The sequence below is a fragment of the Macrosteles quadrilineatus genome, unplaced genomic scaffold (genome assembly GCF_028750875.1).
Source record: "Macrosteles quadrilineatus isolate MER2022 unplaced genomic scaffold, UCM_ALF_1.0 Scaffold_1__1_contigs__length_201487025, whole genome shotgun sequence".
Lineage (NCBI taxonomy): Eukaryota > Metazoa > Arthropoda > Insecta > Hemiptera > Cicadellidae > Macrosteles > Macrosteles quadrilineatus.
Genome location: NW_026542594.1, coordinates 175,444,712 through 175,465,815, shown reverse-complemented (window position 1 = coordinate 175,465,815; position 21,104 = coordinate 175,444,712). Strand labels below are relative to the sequence as shown.

Sequence of the window (21,104 nt, the reverse complement as noted above, 5' to 3'; positions counted from 1 at the left end):
AACTCTAGGCTGAAAATACAGCTGAATTACGACCGTCCAACTACTAAAACTGGCAGTAAACCACAAACTATTGGCCACAAACCGAACCCAAACTCTAGGCTGAAAATACAGCTGAATTACGACCGTCCAACTACTAAAACTGGCAGTAAACCACAAACTATTGGCCACAAACCGAACCCAAACTCTAGGCTGAAAATACAGCTGAATTACGACCGTCCAACTACTAAAACTGGCAGTAAACCACAAACCCAAGCTCTAGCCTGAAAAACAGCTGAATAACGACCACCCAGCTCCTAAAACTGACAGTAAACCACAAACCCAAGCTCTAGCCTGAAAAACAGCTGAATAACGACCGCCCAGCTCCTAAAACTGGCAGTAAACCACAAACCCAAACTCTAGCTTGAAAAACAGCTGAATTACGACCGTCCAACTCCTAAAACTGACAGTAAACCACAAACCCAAACTCTAGCCAGAAAAACAGCTAAATTATGACCACTCACCTCCTAAAACTGACACTAAACCACAAACACTTGGCCACAAACCCAAACTGTAGCCTGAAAAACAGCTGAATTACGACCACCCAACTTCTAAAACTGGCAGTAAACCACAAACACTTGGCCACAAACCCAAACTGTAGCCTGAAAAACAGCTGAATTACGACCACCCAACTCCTAAAACTGGCAGTAAACCACACACACTTGGCCACAAACCCAAACTGTAGCCTGAAAAACAGCTGAATACGACCGCCCAACTTCTAAAACTGGCAGTAAACCACACACGCTTGGTCACAAACCCAAACTGTAGCCTGAAAAACAGCTGAATTACGACCGCCCAACTCCTAAAACTGGCAGTAAACCACTAAAACTTGGCCACAAACCTAAACTCTAAACCAAAAAACAGCTGAATTACGACCGCTCATCTCCTAAAACTGGCAGTAAACCACAAACACTTGGCCACAAACCCAAACTCTAAACCGAAAAACAGCTGAATTGCAACCGCCCAACTTCAAAAACTGACAATAAACCACAAACTATCTAGGCCACAAACCCAAACACATGCTAAAAAAACGCAAAAATTCTGACAGACCATCTCAGAAAACTTTAGAACCCCTGAATACAAAAACAAATTATTGACCGAAAAACAACTGAATCCTGACCACCAACCTCCAGATACTATCTAGTAGACGATACCTGGCCACCGTCCAGCTGCCCTACGGCCGCGTCGTTTCGCCATCTTTACAAACGCGCTTCCGCGTTTATAACTAACGCCGCCGTTTACGTGTAATAGTGCGGATTTATCGTCGCAATCTCGCCCGATCAATTCAATCGTTGTGAGTAAAATTGATAAAGGAAACAATAAACAATGGCGCAGTCCGCTGCAAGGTGTCGGGTGGGCCGGTGCACTTGACACTGCGCCAGTAACGTAGCAGGTCAGACAGATGTCACGTCGACCCTGCGGAGAGTCCAGATAACATCTCCAGATCAGTCGCTAATTGCGCTGCCATCTGGTGCCACTTGACCGCTACCAGGAGTGTGCCGGATCCGAAACGCCGAAACTGATCCGCCGTTGCAAAAGAGTACATGCGACGAGGTCAATAAAACACGCGTCTGTTCGATGACAATATGAGAAAACAGCAAGAGATGTACTGTCGTATCGTACTGTCTGGTGAGTTTCTTTATCTTAAGTTCACAAATTGCTATATAATAACCACAGACAAGGGAATGCGATCTCCCAGTGAATAGCAAGGTTTTCAAATTCAACAGTACATTAAATTAGAAGAGCCTACCGGCACCGCCCCTCTTGGCCATTCGTGAATTGTTTTTTTATCAGCAATGCCCAGTAGAGGGATTTATCTTTACTTTCCGTGTACAGTTTTTACTCTGTGGCCTACCGTACATTATAGTACAAGTAAACATTGAAATGGTTTGTTCCATAGAGACGTTGGGAAGAGATATTATAAGGTAAACTGGTATCATACGGTTAAACAATCATCCGTAAGAGTTCAAATTAACAAATTCCATTTGCTCCTATGGGAGCTTCTTCAAATGTGAATAGTTTACAACCGTTTTTTGTCACAATTCTACTTTGAAAACTACAACTGCAACGGAATGCTTAATGAATATTTAGCCGGCGTCGCGGAGAAGCGAAGAAACGATGATCTAAAAAGGAAAGCAAGAGTTGTAAAATGGCGGATCTGGGTCCGTGGTGCTGTAACATGTTATTATCCTGCCTAGGCGTTGTCAGAGGTATGCGTGTGAGTGAGCGTGTGCGTGTGTGAGAACTTGCACGTGTTCAGGTCCTGCAGGCGATGGTCGAAACCTCCACAGATCTGTAAACATTCATGAGATCCGAGATCTAGTTGGCGACGAAGGTAATCTTGTTCGGATCGTTCAATTCCGGAGAGTCGGGTCTTGCAGATTATTCATTCCGCTCCACACGTTTACATTCACTTCATGGTGTAGTGTGATTACCCTGTGATAAATCAACATACACGTAGTCTACTGCAAACTGCTAGACGTCCTCGAACCCACCAACTTTTCATTCTGCAATTACTTTATTACAATTCTGAAGAAGGCTTAGGTTCGAATATCGCCAATCGCTATTCGATTTTACCAATTAACGGTAGTGTTTTGAGCCCACTTAAACTGTGGATCCACCTAACTGGGACAAGTTTAGGTCACTTGGCAGACACAACTTTCTTTGGACTAAGCAGCCGTGTTTACGAGTAGTTTGTGCGTGTACTTTGCTGTACTTACTTGTTTTTATTTGACGGGCTTCAGCAGAATATTCTACAACAGAATGGAATACGGCACTCTAAGCCGAAAATGCAACTTAATAGATTGCCTTGATCAGGTATTTACACCCTTTTCACTACTGTAAATTCACTCATAAAAATGCTGATACTCAATTCTATGATCAATCGTGCCCGACAATCTATCAAGCTCAGGGCACAGCCAATATTGGGCGTAATCGCGGGCCAGCGACGTCTTCTTCGTCGCATAATTTGCATGGTGAGATAGAGACCATTGTTTGTCTACCTAAGAAAAGAATTAGAGTTCGTGCGGGGAGGGGCGGGACGCGGCGCGGTGGGAAATTATAATTTGTAATGGTGGCTCGACTGGGCTGTCATTAGACCTGTGTCGCTGGCCTCGCAACAACACATCGGGGAAAAAAGTGATTCTTCGGCCAGACCGCAGGGACGACGGTGGAAACGAAGCGTCTGCTGCAGAGAGAGGTTCTCAGATATATAACTATACTGTAGACCAGACATACAGCAAGATGACTATACTACAGACCATGCATACAGTAAGATGACTATACTGTAGACAAGGCGTACAGCAAGATGACTATATTATAGACCAAGTATAAAGCAGGATGACTACTATAGACCAGAATTCAACATAAGGATCAGTTGCTATTAAATTACAATTCACATGTAAAATCGTAATAAAGAAAGTTGTTCTGCATAACTGGATCTTTGAAAGTGGTCAAAGTTAACAAAAATAACACTTGGGGACGAAGCCATAAAGGATATGTCATTTTCAGCTACTGCATCATTCATCCCTCCGCTAGATCATAAGCTTTAAGTCTTAGGCACTGTAGTTATCATAGATGAAGTATTTATTCCATCACATGTTAACTCATTACTACTACTTTACCAAAGCCAAAATCTTTAAAATGAAACATAATCCAGATTTCCTAAGTTCAATACTTCTTGGAAGCCTTGCTCCTATGTAAGCAATGTTCCTCCACAGTTTCTGTCGATGCAGCAATGATTCTATCAGGAAATCATAAAAGATTCTGAACCCAAAACTATTTATAATGCGAATGTCAGAGTTGTTCAGCTGTAAGTTGTTACTTACCGGAATTGAGGAAAATGCTATTGCAAAAATTCTCCAAAAGCTTAAAATACATATCGAACAAATGTTATCCACAAACCTTCACTCATCCCCGGCACGAGTTGGCGGTTCAACGCCCCCGCAATTAATTCCAAATCCCCACTGAAGATGCCCCTAATGAAATTTGAAAGTCCGCGAAAATTAATCGATTATCGCAGGCCCGCCCTTCCTATCGACCTTGCTCGATGGTTTATGACTTTCGAAAATAATTAAAACCTCAAGGATGCCAATATATCTGCGTCCGAACGGGAAACGGATAAATAACGACTTCTTTGTTTTTGGTGGCCGCTTATGGTAAAGGGGCGGGGCGGTGAACTAATCAATTGACTCGCTATATAACGTGAAGTTCTGTGACTACGGCCTAAAGTATATGACGTTGAAGTGGCGTAGTACGACGTCAAGGCGATACGGTTTTATTTCATCCCAACAAAACCTAGTTGGACGTGACGTCATTCGATGTAGAAAGACGTTATACGATAACAACGTACGAGGGTTAATGGTGATCTATGTTTGGTTTATGTCCGATAAAACACCCATTTTCACACAGCAATATCAGACTGCCATTAAGTAGATAGTTTAACGTAAAACCTGTAGCAGTGCCGTTGATGTACTCTTGAAAACGACATTTGTTTGACTTGCTAATGAAAACAACGTTTTTAAACGTGCGAAATAAATTCTAGAACACAACGAAGGATTTTGCTAGTGAAGTTATCACATGTTTGCAAATTGCACGTCTTTGCACTTGACGTACATCGCGATTTTGCGCAACTCAACAAATAATGGCGTGTCTCACCAGTAAATTTGCAGTCTGCGGGATTGAAGCAATTTGCGCAAGATCAATCAAGATCTCCAGGCAAGTGCGATGTGATGCGGAAATCTCGGATAAATTGGGTAAATAATCAAAGACTGGCACCGTTAAAATTGTACACCGTAGCCAGAACTATCAGCCGGCGAGATGGGATCATCTCATAACTCCAAGATTTCATAACTCCAAGTGATCATAACTCCAAAGTTTCATAAGTCCAAGAGATCATAACTCCAAATTATATTTAATCCAAAGTTTCAAAACTACAAGTACCCGAAAAGGGATAATTTCATTACTCCAAGAAAAATATAAGTGCAAGTGATCATTACTCCAAAGTTTCATAAGTCCAAGATATCATAACTCCAAAGTTTCATAAGTCCAAGTAAAAATTAAAGCAGAGTGTCATAACTCCAAAAGTTGAGTCGAGTCTCATATCTCCAAGTGGAATGTGTGTGTAGTACAGTCAGCGCCACAAGTTCCTGCACTGTCCGCTCCGCTGTAATACTGTCAGCAGCCTTTGCCGCATCATTGTATCCATATACCTACCGTCGCCTGTCAAACGATTATGTAATTTTGTTATATACTTACAGATTAATCAATTGATATACTTCTTACTTCTATGCTAAAGGTACTTTAACCTTTAACTACTCGCGCGAGTTTTACTAACGTATGTACTCGCGTGGGGTGTTTTTGACACCCCGTTATTACATATTTGTTATAATTAATTGTATTAACACTAATAATTGGTAAATAACATTTTTTGTTGTTATTTAAGTTTATTAAAACGTTTTTATTAGCTCGCTTTCTCGTCCGGTACAAATTTTGCAATCAATTTTATACTAACTTCCCGATGAGCTAGAGACTTGAAACTTGAAACATAGCCCACAAATGGAAGACAATGCAATATAATATCATTTAATTTTCATATTTCCCTTGGGCTACGCCCCATGGGCTTGTTTTTATTTTACTGTATACTGTTTCCAATATGAAAGAGTTATTTATTTTGTTATACTATTATGATTTTATGAAATGTGACACAAATAAGGTCAAATTTTGTAATGTAAATAATATATTTCTTTTACCAACTGCAGTTTGTGTGTGTATTTGGTCAAGTTTTGCATATAAACCATTTGTTGTATTAAAAAATCTAACAAAAAACCACTAAGTGGTAACACTTCCCCCGCCAAGTCAGCAACCCAAAAAAGACAATAAATCACCACTTTTCCGCCAAGTAAAACAATGTAATGTATGTAAGTTTGGCAACTTGGCGGCAGACTTTTGCTTGTTTTTTTTTCATTAAAGTTACGTTGGTGGATAATTTCACAAATCAACTTCTCTAATTAATTAGTCCAACTAAGTATAATAATTTCGAGGTAATCAGTAAATATAAAACCATCACTATTATGATTTTATGAAATGTGACACAAATAAGGTCAAATTTTGTAAAATAAGCTCTCATCTAGCTATGTACTATTGGGAGAGATACTTGCTCAATGAAACTAATTTTATGGTATTTTTTAAAGTGATCAAGCAAAAGTCTGCCGCCAAGTGGCCAAACTTACATACATTACATTGTTTTACTTGGCGGAAAAGTGGTGATTTATTGTCTTTTTTGGGTTGCTGACTTGGCGGGGGAAGAGTTACCACTTAGTGGTTTTTTGTTAGATTGTATTTATTTTTGTAGAAAATTAACAGTTAAAATAAAAATCCTCTTTTCTCTTATATATAGACCAGGGCACAACTACACATAAAATGCATTGGTGTTACATAAGTGTTCCGATAATTAAACCCGTATATCTAAAGACTAGTGTAAATTGAGCCCTTATTAGAGAAGTAAAAATGTAATCAAACAGATTAGGTTTGTTAGAAATAGCATAAGGCAAAACAAATATGAAAAACTCATTTTTATCCTAAATTTACATATCACTTTTTACATTCACTTTTTTGCTTGTTTAACATACGTAGACGGATTTTCCCGATTGTTTTATTTGTTTTAGTGTATCAAAACATAAAACTAACCTTATTTAGTTAAATACATTTTGGCAATATTATGAAGAAACAATGTTAAAACTAACCTTAGTACTAGTACTAAGTTTCAAGTTCCTAGGTTTCATATGTTTTGATAAGTAGTATTAAACTGTTAAAAATGACGAGCTGCTGTACCAGTCCACCACATGATGTGCTGTACCATCGGTACACTGCATTTTTCAATGGAAAGTATCGGGGAATATCACTGCTCTAAGTAATTTTATATAGTAAGTAGCTCAAATCATTCGGTATACCTGAAAAAAATACTTTATAAAAGTTTAAAATAATTTTTCAGCTGATCCTATGAATTTCTCTAACATTTTAAATTAATTGAGATTTAATCGCAGCTGATCCTTCTTTTGTTTTGATTTTAATCCCATGTTATTTAAATGGGCCAAAATCGTACTTTGAGGGCTTGCCAAGGGTTTATGGGTCAACGCACCGACTTGTGACCCTCAAAAGGCACATCTACACGCTAAGGGCTTTCAAACAACATAAAAAACATTAAAATTGAGCCAGTGGTTTGGGCTGTAGGTCCGTCAACATTTAAGGAGAAGAAGGAGAACACGGAAAATTTGTGAATTTTCAAACTAGTTTTTCTTGGCTCAAACACAACCTTTTTTTAAATTCTTTTTTTTATTTTGCCAAGAATGATTGCCCCTATCCAGTGGATGAACAATTATTTTAATAGCTTTTGTTTCTTCAGAGCTATAGACGAGTAAAAAAGCCACTTTGTCACGTCATGTATATATACACTGCAGCAGCTGTGTACCGCTGGGGGACTTGGCGGGGCAGAACGCTGCCGCGTTCCTTAATATGTATTTTGTCATTGAACTGTTTGATATTGAATAACTAGCATATGTACCCGGAAAATATATAATTTTTAAAAGATTATTATATGTCTGTGAATGGTAAAGGTATTATTTTTCCCTAAAATGTACTACTAAAAAAACAGTTTTTAGGGGGGGGATCGTAATACACACAAGTTTTGTGCAAACAAATTTATTTATATGTCAAAAACACTTGTTTGTTATCGAAATAAATGTAAATAAAAAATGTCCTTTCATTACTTTTAGAGTCTTTCGCAAAAAGAACAACATTACCTTATACAGGAACTTGTACTTTTTACGAAACGTTAACACTCACGTGGGGAGTTGAAAACACCCTATACTTTGTAATACACATGTATTACCAAGTGAACACTAGAGATCGCACGGGGACTTTGGATGAGAAACGTTCCTGTGTTTCACAGTTTTAACTTTACATTTCAGGTAATTTACACTAAGTGTACAATGCAGTTGTCTGCTTGCAACATTGAGCAGATAGCAGACATAATAATCAAATAATTTCTAAAGTCAATGTTACATATGTTTCTCGTAAATGAAATGTATACTTGCAGTATCCAATCTCATTAGTATATATTTTGTTTCAAATGAATGCAATGTCTAATTTCGTTATTCAAAGTCAATTACAAGAGTCTGGTTCAATTAAATGTATTGTCTACCTCAAAGTATATATGTGTCATCTGGTTCTCATAAATTAAATGTCTATTTGCAGTAGCAATATCCTAAATCAATAGTACGCCAGCTTCACAAAAATGAGAAATTTACTTGCAGTATCCAATGTCAATGGTCCATTTGGTTCACATAAATAAGATGCCTATTTGCAGCATTCAAAGTCAATGATACGTCGGGTTCACTTAAACGAATTGTTTACTTGAAGTATACAAACTCAATGGTACATATCGTTCACATAAATAAATTGTCTACTTGCAGGATCCAAAGAAATGGTTAATTTGATTCCCATAAACGGAGTGCCGATTCGCAGTATATTAAGTAAATGTTACGTCTGGTTCACGTCAATGGAATGTCTACTTGCAGCATCTAAACTCAGTGGTATCTTCGGTTCATATTAATGGAAGTCCTAATTATTGCAGTACCTATTCAAAGTCTGCATTATTTAATTGTAAGTCTAGTTCACTGAAATGGAAAGCCTACTTGGAATTGCAAGTTAAATGGAAATATAACTCAATGGTAGGCTTATATTTGGTTAAAATGTAGTGGATATTTAGATTATTTAAAGTCTAAGGTGTTTCAGCCTTATTCTGGCGACCATAATTATTGGTTGTTTTCATTTTGTAGTAAATTATGCTCAATGATATTAATCTTATTGTTCTTCCCTTTTTCTGTGTCCTATACGGTAATGTACTTTTTAAACGATTCTTTGACTAACATATGTGGCAACTCTTGTTTATCTTTTTAGTGTTATCTCGCAAATAAAGTCATAGCAACCAATGAACCCATAAGGCCCATGTTAAATTAAAAAAAAAATAAATTCACGTAGGGAAAAGCCCTGTGGTCCAATTTGTACCATTTAAGATTTATACAATACCATGGTTGGTTACTATGATCGTGCTAAATTTCGTGTAGATCGCTTCAGCCGTTCAGGAGGTATTTGTAAAACAAAAAGAGGAGAGTAGTATAAGAGCTTCGCTTTGCGCCGTTCAATTACTAATGGTTGTTAATCCTCTATATATCGAAAACGGCTAATACGATTTCCTTCTAATTTGATAAATCATTTATATCTGGCCTAAAAACGTGTTTACTGCAGTTAAAACTGCTAGCAAAAAACTAACTACGCAACAAAATTGAATTGAAAGTCTATAATTTTTAACATTGGCCTCATTGGTTTCCAAGTAACCATGACCATAGACTAATAGAACTATTTTAAGTTGTAGTGTGTTGTTATGTCCACCAAGGTTTTACGAGCAAATTAACGAATGCAGTGCAAAGGGGAAAACACCAGTTGTTACTATTGAGCAAAGATTACACTGAAGATTACTCAATGTAGGGATTCAATGGAAATAAACTAATACCACTACCCTGTCATGGCTTGGTTCCCAGGTACTACTACATAAAACCAGGGATACCGTCACCTCTAATTGAGACTTTTAACGAAATTCCCATAATAAGGAATAATCTATAATATTATACAATAATATATATATATATATATATATATATATATATATATATATAATATAATATCTATAATATATCTACCTATAATATTCAGCAAATATGCACATTCTAAGCTCAAGTTTGATGTGCTGTATGCCTATATTTTTATTTGGTAAACTGCCATAACCGTTTACATTTAATTTGATTGTATTTATATGCAATATTTATATTTTAATTTATATTTATATTTATATTAATATTTTTTTTATTATATTTATATTTATAGGCCTTTTTTACTTAAATTTACATTTTTTAAACGGGCAGTTCAGAAGACGGGGCACGGAAGCCACGTCATGTTGGTAACATTGACAATTCGAAGTAAGCGGCAGGCAGGTTGCCAGTATGGATACTAAAAAAGTCCCACACGCCCCTGCTCGCCCCTCTACGCAACTCTCCATCAATTCCAGAACATGAAAGGATCCATAATGTCATATGGGTTCAAGTTATGACCAAATGTTACAGGACCACTTTTGTTAGCTGTATTGTTCTACACCTTTTAAATTTCTTACTCTTCTCTAGAGTCATTATTAAAAGAATTAATAAATACTAGTGTACATGTTGCTCGAATTCGAGCAATAGGAAAATATTACAGAAGATATTTCAAAACGAATAACAGTCATATTTACAACGAATTTAAAAGAGTCAACTCAAAGATTACCGGTGTGTAACTCAGACTATGTTTATCTTCGTTATTGATAAACCTAAAGCATTCGGGCCGGTTTTCTCCTTCTCAAAATGCCTCGCTGTACAGGCAACACAGGTCATTTATAGAGGGCCAATTGAGAACGAAAAGTCGTTTTGGGGTAGTGTTAGGGGGCATTTGTAACCTAATAGTTGAGATTGTCCAGGGTCAGGTGCTGACTGTGATGAGTTAAGCCTAGGTTCTGGCGCACACCGCTGGGATCGCCACGGTAGTTACAGCGTACGCGCTACGTAAACTACAGCGGTGTGCGCCCGAACTTATGGTAACCATGGTAACCGCAGCACGGCTGACAGTCTATATTTAATTCTTTTTGTCTATGCTAATACTCGCCACTGTTCTGTGAGCTGCGGTCGTTATCACGATTACGCCTCCTGTCTATATGTGTTGTTGTTGTCACGTCGGAGGCATATAAAAGAAAAAAAAAACAACAAATAAACAAATGATAGCTACACAAAACAACGATAAATGTTACAATCGTACTAACACGATCCGTCATAGCTACACAAAACAACGATAAATAAATACACAAATTTAAGATACTGTACAACCATACTAACAAAATCCGTCTTGGGGGTTATGTTTACACAAACTCAAATAGTAAATAAATGTACTCAATGCGTTTCGAATTGAAAAATAAATAACAGCAATTAAATTACAGCTGATCAAAATGTAAACAATTATGTTCTTCATAAGGATAACATGGGAACTTTAAAAGCCACTGGGGTAGAGACCAAGGGTCTTTTTCAAAAATGTAAGACCAGTTTGCAAATCTACGCAACCCGCTCTTTCCAATGAGACGTAAATGGATAAAATCGGTTAAGAAATGGAAGAGGAGTTCAACCGACAAAGTTTCATGTAGCGTATTAATTATATAGATTTTCGTAATGAGCGACATTTCCTACCTGTAGGCTAAACGAAACGTGATACGTATATCTATATAATTAATACGCGAACACGAAGTTTGTCGGTTGAACTCCTCCGTCATTTCTTAACCGATTTTATCCATTGACGTATCATTGGAAAGAGCGTGTCGCGTAATTTGCAAACTGGCCTTGAACTGGATTTGAAAAAGTCCCTTATGGCTCAACCCCAGTGGCTTTGAAGGTTCCCATGTTATCCTTATGAAGATCATAATTGTTTAAATTTTGATCAGCTGTATAATTTAATTGCTGTCAATATTTAAACTGCATTTCAAAGAAAAGCGTCCTACAAAAATTAAATCTTTGAAAAATATATCATTGAAAGAACCCATTTGCAAATTATTGAAACATTAAAAGTCATAGAACGCCCCCTAGTAGAAGAAATAGAGATAATATTTTTTTAAAGAATTAACTATCGTCATTAGCCTGTATAATGAAGAACACCTACAAGATTCAGATTCCTACAAACTATGAACGAGGATGTTAGCCGAAGTGCTACAAATTTTATTAGGAAACATGGACTTAACTTTGTAATCATTGCAGAGGAAAGCCCTCTAAAGCCAAATAAATCTGGTACGTCAATGACATTAATCTATGTTTTCATAAAAGTCAAGCAATTTTAATAATAGCCTATGAAAATATCCAAGAGCCCCTTACCAACATTTTACTGAAGGCTTTTAATTATTATTCATATGCTAAGGGAAACAAAAATCATCTGAACAACAGAAGGTCTTTAACTTTGCATTTTTCAGGTAAATATAATTAACGTTATTGCAACTAAATAAAAAATACACCAATTGAACAAATAAAATTGTGACAGACAATTTGATGAAAAATAAGTACGACAACGAATTTAACACAAACAAAAAACTAACATTTGGATTATGAGTTAAAATTCTGGTGACGCAATAACAACGATAAATATACAGAAAATCAAAACAAATTGAAGATTGGTACACAATCATTAGTCCCCTGTCAAATGTACATATACAGGCTCCCGTGTGCTCCTTCATGAGGCAGGTGTGGGAGTAGTCTTAATCTCTTCGTTTGGCCTTGGAGAAATACAATTTCGATGGTGGCACTCTTGAAAATTGTGCGTTTAAACGCCGAATGGTAAAAAACAAAATGGCCGCCATCGCAAACTTGTTTTCTTACTTATATCAGTAACCGTTAGGGTTACAAAAGAATGGTTGATACCAAAATGTAGCTATTTTAAATCTGCACAAAAAATATAATTACAGTTTTTATGTAGGATCAACCATTATTTCATAAAACATAATTTTATATTTTTCATAAATAAAATTAATCAGGGTGGATGTAATGTCCCAGGACAGTTAAATATTTCAAAAAGTAATAAAGGGTGTTTCAGTAAAGCGTTGTGGACTGTGCAGATTCAGATTCTATGTGCAAAAATAAGTCAAAAATGTTGTATAAATTTGTTTTGATTTCGGCTTAGTTTAGCCGTAATCCACCATTTTGAATTTTTTGAAAATAACTCATAACTCAATAGCCCTTGAAGATATTTTTATGAAACTTGGTATAAACTTTAAGTCTAAAACTATTAACATTCTCCGAAAAAATCTTTGATTAGGCTCATCGAATTTCAAAATGGCGGCCATTAAAAGTTTTTAAAGTCAAATTCCATGAAAACCAGCAATCTATATAATTAATACGCTACAAGAAACTTTGTCGGTTGAACTCCTCCGCCATTTCTTAACCGATTTTATCCATTGACGTCTCATTGGAAATAGCGTGTCATGTAGATTTGCAAACTGGCCTTAAATTTTTGAAAATGTCCCTTGGGCTCTACCCCAGTGGTTTTTAAAGTTCCCATGTTATCCTTATGAAGAACATAATTGTTTACATTTTGATCAGCTGTATAATTTAATTGCCGTTATTTATTTTTTAATTCAATTTAACGCATTGGGTAGGTGCATTTTTTTCCTTTATTCATTTAAGTATAATTGTACAGGAATAGGTCAGATCTTACAAAATAAAATGTTTTACATTGAACCAAAAATAAGACAGAATATTTATTTTATTTGTTCTCTTAAAACTCTTCAAGAGAATAAGGGTCAATTTAATACTGTTTCAGACAATTTTTAAACTTTTTTGTATCATTTTCAGTTAGAAGTGCTTTTGGAAGATGAGACATAAATTTATTTCCTGTGAATTTTGTTTTCTTTTTATTAAATTCTAGATTGTGTCTATCAATTTGAAATTAAAAACGAGTATTATAATTATGATTAATTTTGTTTTATGCCTGAGTTTTTGTAATATTGTTTGCATAAATAATAGTTTCCATGATATATAGTCCATGAACAGTTAGTATTCCAAGATCGGTAAAAATATGTTTTACTGAAACTTTCCTTTTCAAATTAAACATTGCCCTAATTGCCCTTTTCTGGTACGATAAAATCCGTTTTAAGTTTTTTTTTATGTAGGCTAGTTGCTCCATATATATTGATTCCATAAGCTAAATTCGGATGAACTAAGGCATAATATATTGATATTAATGTTTTTAAGCTGCAAACCTTATACATTTGTCTTAAAGCAGATACTCCTGAAAACAGTTTTTTTGATAACATGATCAACATGTTTGTCCCAGGTTAGATTTTTATCAATTATTAAACCAAGAGATTTTGTATGTTCTACCTGCTGTAACTTAAAATCTTCTAAAATTATGTCTGGATTTAATTTGTTTTTGTTTTGTTTTGTAGGAAATGATACAAAATTAGATTTTTCAGGATTTAAAAGAAGGTTTTTCCTATCTAAGATTGTTTTTATGATGGAGAGACTGACCAATAGTGCGTGGAACAAGCAACATATTACCTAGTTAAAACAAAACTTTGAAACACAATATGTAAAGTCCTTTTTATTACAAATCGAACGACACTTTATTTGCGAAAATCGGATAATAAATAAAAAAAGTCATGTAACTTTTATAATGTTTTTGTCACTAGTTTCTATGGAATTTAACTTTGTGGTGTTAAAATGACTGCCATTTTGATAATTAGCATTAATAACAAAAGTTACATAACTTTTTTATTTATTATCCGATTTTCGCAAATAAAGTGTCATTCGATTTGGAATAAAAAGGACTTTAAATAATGTGTTGCAAAACTTTATTTTAATAGCTGGTTTTCATGGAATTTGACTTTAAACATTTTAAATGGCGGCCATTTTGTTTTTTACCCACAGCGTTCAAACGCACAATTTTCAAGAGTGCCACCATCGAAATTGTATTTCTCAAAGGTTAAACGAAGAGATTAAGACTACTCCCACACCTGCCTCATCAAGGAGCACACGGGTGTACATTTGACAGTGGACTACATCACATGTTTGATTTTCAGCGTGGGATGAATATAGATAAGTTCATATTTTATTTGGATTGTGGTCGAGTTTTGACCACTGGACGACATCAATTCTTATATTAAAGTACTTAACTCATTAAGGTACTTCAATAATACCTAAATGATAAATACCTTCTATTTAACTCAAATAAAACAATCTGGTATTAGGTATAGATGTATTTACTCAAAAACCTATTTCTATGATAATTTAGTCACGAAATCCAAATGTTTAGACCTATCTATAGATTATATCCGCTTGTTTGGATCATACAAGTCTAGATAGTATTTTTAAAATTTTAAATATGGTATTTTTTTATTAAACCCATTATGCACTACAGACATTTTGCGTACAATTTACTTTGCTAACATACACTCTCATATTTGTTACGGAATAAAGATTTATGAGGGAACAAGTAATTGTAACTATAATCAAATTTTATATTTACAAATGAATGCTACAAGATGAAACCTTAACCTGGATTAATACTGTTTAGATTTTTTCCGAAAATAGGAGATGAAAAATAGTGGAAAAAAGGCACTACGACTTATTTGCGTTGTGCACCACGAATATTATGTAGAAAAAATTTCGAAATTTCGTACATACAGCTTAAGAAGTTAAGACTAAATATTTTTCATAGTTTAGAAATTTTAAAACGTGAACTTATACTGTATTTCCTTAATATTGTTGTTGGAAGACGGCAATTGCTAAAATACTGTGCGCGTAAACTAATTCATTCACCTCATGGTGGTCATCTAAGTCGATTATTTGACAAACTAAAAGTCTTACGAAAAAATGTTTGGAACAAAAATTGAAGAACATCTTATTATCTATACTTTTCTCGCTGAAAGTTTTCATCTGACCAAAAAATAAAAAAAATCCTCGCTCACTTACTTTTTCATGTTTACATTGAACAACCTTTTCATATTTTCCATTATTAAACATTAATCATCTGCACGAACTAAATTGTATTTATATAGTATTAAACATCAGTTTACGCAGAATTTAAATATGTAAATTTCATCCTCTCACTATTTGTATTACAATTTAGACGAACGTGCAAAGCGACAGGGAACGCACCACTTCGAATAATCTCGCCAACATCGGAAACTCTCTTCCAGCATGTGTGTGTGTAATGGGTGCGTGTGTGTGCGTACGTTATCGCTTCCTGCACAGACTGTACCCATTGTCACTTGGAGTTATGAAACTTGGTGTTATGAACCCTTGGAGTTTTGAAACTTGGACTTGTGGTCCTTGCAAATCTGTACGTTTGGAGTTATGAAATTTTGTATTTTAATTTACTTGGTTTTATTTTAACTTGGACTTATGAATCTTGGAGTTATGAACGCTTGGAGTTATGAAACTTGGTCTTATGATATTTTGGTTTTAATTTACTTGGACATAATTTTACTTGGAGTTATGAAATGTTGTATTTAAAAGTACTTGGAGTTATGAAAACTTGGAGTTATGAACCTCACCCGGCGAGATTACGGTTGTTTTGAGTGGTGTAGCGTATCAATGTTTACAAAAACTAATTAATAGTTCAATATAAACGCGCATTTGGAAATCGTTAAATCAGTTCATAAAATTAACTCCAGGAAGCAACGCCTAAGCGAATTGTTTATACAAGAACGGACATGGAACAAATAGACCAATTATACGATTCGTCTAAGAGCATCACGGTTAGGAAAAAATGAAGAGATCGTTTTTACAGCCAGTGAACTGACGAAGTTAACAAGCAAGAAACAGCGGAGCCACAGTTGACTTGTGACCATCGTCCTGAAACATTGCCTTGGATCTGATGTTGAATATCTACGCAAAAAGCTAAGAAACGCCGAAATCAATTCAATTGTGACCATCGTCCTGAAACATTGCCTTGGATCTGATGTTGAATATCTACGCAAAAAGCTAAGAAACACCGGAATCAATTCAATTGTGACCATCGTCCTGAAACATTGCCTTGGATCTGATGTTGCATATCTACGCAAAAATCCAAGAAACACCGAAATCAATTCAATTGTGACAATCGTCCTGAAACATTGCCTTGGATCTGATGATGAATATCTACGCAAAAAGCAAAGAAACACCGAAATCAATTCAATTGTGACTATTGTCTTAAGACATTGCCTTGGATCTGATGTTGAATATCTACGCAAAAAGCTAAGAAACACCGGAATCAATTCAATTGTGACCATCGTCCTGAAACATTGCCTTGGATCTGATGTTGCATATCTACGCAAAAATCCAAGAAACACCGAAATCAATTCAATTGTGACAATCGTCCTGAAACATTGCCTTGGATCTGATGTTGAATATCTACGCAAAAATCCAAGAAACGCCGCAATCAATTCAATTGTGACCATCGTCCTGAAACATTGCCTTGGATCTGATGTTGAATATCTACGCAAAAATCCAAGAAACACCGCAATCAATTCAATTGTGACCATCGTCCTGAAACATTTCCTTGGATCTGATGTTGAATATCTACGCAAAAAGCAAAGAAACACCGAAATCAATTCAATTGTGACCATCGTCCTGAAACATTGCCTTGGATCTGATGTTGAATATCTACGCAAAAAGCAAAGAAACACCGAAATCAATTCAATTGTGACTATTGTCTTAAGACATTGCCTTGGATCTGATGTTGAATATCTACGCAAAAAGCCAAGGAATACAGGACCAATTGAACGTTGCTATTGCCCTGGATTTTTTCCTACTACAAATCGGGTTGTCAACGAATACGAAACACCTGATTCATAGTTGAGTTGAGATCATCATCGTGAAGCCACCGGAATGAATTGAATTGGGGCGATATTCATGAAACCCTCCCTTGAAGTTGATGTTAAACATAGCATCGTCAACAATTATAAAACAGCTGAAACACATTTGGGTTTCAACGATCATCGTGAAACTGACCATTGGAATTGGTGTTGATTGTTTAAATACACCAAAACTGAAGATGCAAACAAGTGTAAACAACCCAGTGTAACCCTTGATTTGTGATCATCGTTCTGAAAAGAGTTCTTGAACTTCTACATAAGTGAGTATGGCAACAATCAAGAAACAGCAGCACCTACTGACTTGCGACCATCAATCCTCTCGGAGCGGATTTCAAAGAGCTTCACTCTAACCACACTGTGAGGATGAATGTGATTCATCAGACAGACAATCCTGTGTTTATCTAACCAATGACACAATTAGCGGAGTGAAAGTACGTCTGCAGATCGCGACTTGTCTATATAGAGAAGTTGAATCGAAAGCCGACCACCTCGTCCGTGTGTGCTTTGTTTTGCGCAAGTGAGTCGATTGCGCGACAAGAACTGTGAGATAGAATGCTGATCATTATTTGAAAGGGTTTTTTTTTCAAGTACTACCAAAATACGCATCAAGTCGACAACAAGTCGCCAGAATTATTTGTTATTTTAAAATACAAACTTGCTTCAATAATTGTGTTACCAAATGTTGGAAGCATTTTCATATCCTTAGTTCCTTCAGATTCCTTAGCATCTACCACCAAAAAACGCATTAAGTCTGCAAGAAACTTAAATCACCAGTAAGCTTCGTCATTTTAAAGTACAAATATCCTTCAATTGCATTCGCAAATGTTTGAAGCATCTTCAGATCTAGTCCCATCAACATTGAGGGTGGATGATGGAAACAGCTAGTTAGACGAGTTTTCTTCTAGGATGGATTACGTTTGATTGATTGTTGTACAAATACTTTAGCAAAACAAACGAAGGATCTGTAAGGTCAAACTTGAGCGAGTATTTACTAAAGATTAATCCACAATTCTATTGATACAACGACTAAAATCACGTTGAGATCTTTGAAAGCACGCATCACAGCCCAAAAAAGCCTTGTAGGATAGAAAATCAGATAAACAAATCCAACCTACAATACTTGTCAGACCTTTCCGAATTTAAGGGCAACAGAGAATGCCACACTCATAAACAGAGCCTCCTTTGTGTTTTATTGTGCACAAATGTGAAGCCTCATTATTTTGGGACTCGACAACACGGCCAACCAGTTCTCTTTCCGTTTGGTTATCCGCGGTTGTTTATAAGGTGAATAATTCTCTTCTTCTCGATTTAGGCAAAACCAGCTAGTATACAACGCTCTTTTACATATAGATGTGAACCGACATCGGCTTTTGTCTTATTGATTGCTGCTCTGCAACTATTTTGGAATAACTCCTTTCCTGTGTTTTCTTTCAACGTTTTTTGCCCATTCCAACTCCATGGATTTGCTAGCTTCGTATCCCCCTTTTTGTATTCTGTTCATTTAGACTCTTTTTCATTGAGCCTCTTCGTATCATCGAAATGTGTCTGCCTCTTTTTATTATCACCGATTCTTGACACCTTTTCTGTGAATCAATCCCTCATTCTTTTTTTCCTAATACACAGTAAAATGCATATGCGTCACAATTCTACGTCCATACAGTACTTTCATCGTTCAGTTTAGCCTGTTTCATTATTCTTTACTATACGAGGTGTCTCATCTCATTTAAGTTCCCTGTCCATTTTCTTTGCCGCTCATTAGGGCACTTCTACTGTAAGTTAATATTGTCTCATTCCTTTTACCAAACACACAGTAACTTACAGCATTTATGTCAACTTCTGCTCCATACTTTTCATATTCATGAAATAATCTTTTATGACACGTATACACTCTATGACAGAATATTTGTGTATCGTCATACTAACGTAATCATAGTTAATTAATCCTGAAATTTTAAAGCCACCGGACTTATTCACTACCTTCGTTTCACCCACACACGGGAAGAATGAGCGTGCACCTAGTTTAAAGCCCAGTCGCCAGCACAGTTGGGTCCACTTTCAAACCATCAGAAAGCAGCAGAAATTGTTTTTCAGAATCGAAGTGACGAGCTGTACTGTTATTCAACTTACCGTCTTTAATTAGGAATACTTAAAAGCTGCATCGAAAATAATCATAGGGTGAAATAGTACACATAAACGGTGCAAATATAGGCCAAGGTCACTGATATGCGACAGATAACAATGGTGATAGAATCGTAAACGTTGCACACTGCAATGCAGCGGCAACCAACAATCATCGATTACGAAACCACAAGATCGACAGTATCGTGATCTACTTACAATAGATCTGTCAGACGCGGGGGTGGAACTTTGACAGAAGTCCCGTGTTGTTGTGTTATGTAACAATGCGTGTGTGTGTGTGTGTGTGTGTACGGCCACCGACCCGTGCCTAGGTATTGGTAGAAAGCTGCGGGCTGCGGTACATTCCACTCGTGGCACACTAACACCTTGGACGGCCGCAGAATATTGTGGCCATTTCGTGATACAATATCAAATAGTTTCCTGTTCATCCAGAATCTTAAAGTGCTGGGAATAAACTATAGAATACTCTGATACACCGCAAAATCGTGTGGCGGTTTTCCAACACAGTAGGTCTATGGTATATTACTTTTTAAGAGGAAGGCGGCCTCTTTTCCTTGCATTTGCCCACCCACATAGGCCACAGAGGTCTGTGCGTGTAACGTATCCAGCAAATCAAAGGGTGAGCCAGTACAATACAAGGGTGAACTTCAATGACTACTAAAATAGTATTCATTGACTTGATTGATAAACTATAATGGCAGGTACTAGGATCCTAGACCCAGGACTTTTTTGGTGCCAAAGTCCTTGGTGCTACCCATTGGGCCACCAACCCATCTCATTGTATTGAATCGTACACTCGTAGCGAGTCTTTTGACTAACTTGGCACTCGATTATGTCATCAGATACCTAATTATTTTAGCGAGGTTAAATGAAAAGGCCACAATATAAACGACGCTAAGATACGAAGCTTTACAACCAGCTACCTTTGCTCGAGGAGCTTGCACCATTCCCGCTAAGCTACTCTGTTTAGTATTAACTTTTCAATTAAATTATCGATCATCTCCAAGGACTGTACAACGATTTCGAAGCAGGTAAAACGGATCGAGCACGTTGATGAACAACGTGTTATCTTCTTTGGACCCCTTAGTTCAAAATGTGGCATGGCTGCCAACATTTGCAAGACATCTTGCATACCACTCTCATGGCTTAAAAACGTAACATCGATCAAAAATACGTTTAAAATAATAAGGCTTTATGACAGAAAACTAGGGAAAAAAGTTATTCCGTAGTTTGGTCAAAACGTGGCGGTAAAGTGGATCTGCAGAAGCCACCTCAGTGCCGATCGATCCCCTGAAACCCTCCATAACTCTTAAGCTGATAATCCTGGCACTCTATTAGAGATCGGAAATGCATTTATATGGCATCCCCGGTGACCAATACATGAAACTACGAGCAAGAAATATTTTTTTTAGGATACAAAGTGTGATGCATTTCGGCTAAATCACAGTGAAATGAATCT

General features: G+C 36.4%; 1 protein-coding gene across 3 annotated transcripts in view; it reads right to left on the bottom strand.

Annotated features, from left to right (window-relative positions):
- Positions 1 to 21,104, bottom strand: part of LOC128990317 (protein outspread) — a 122,328-nt gene that overhangs the window by 28,660 nt on the left and 72,564 nt on the right. The window lies entirely within an intron of this gene.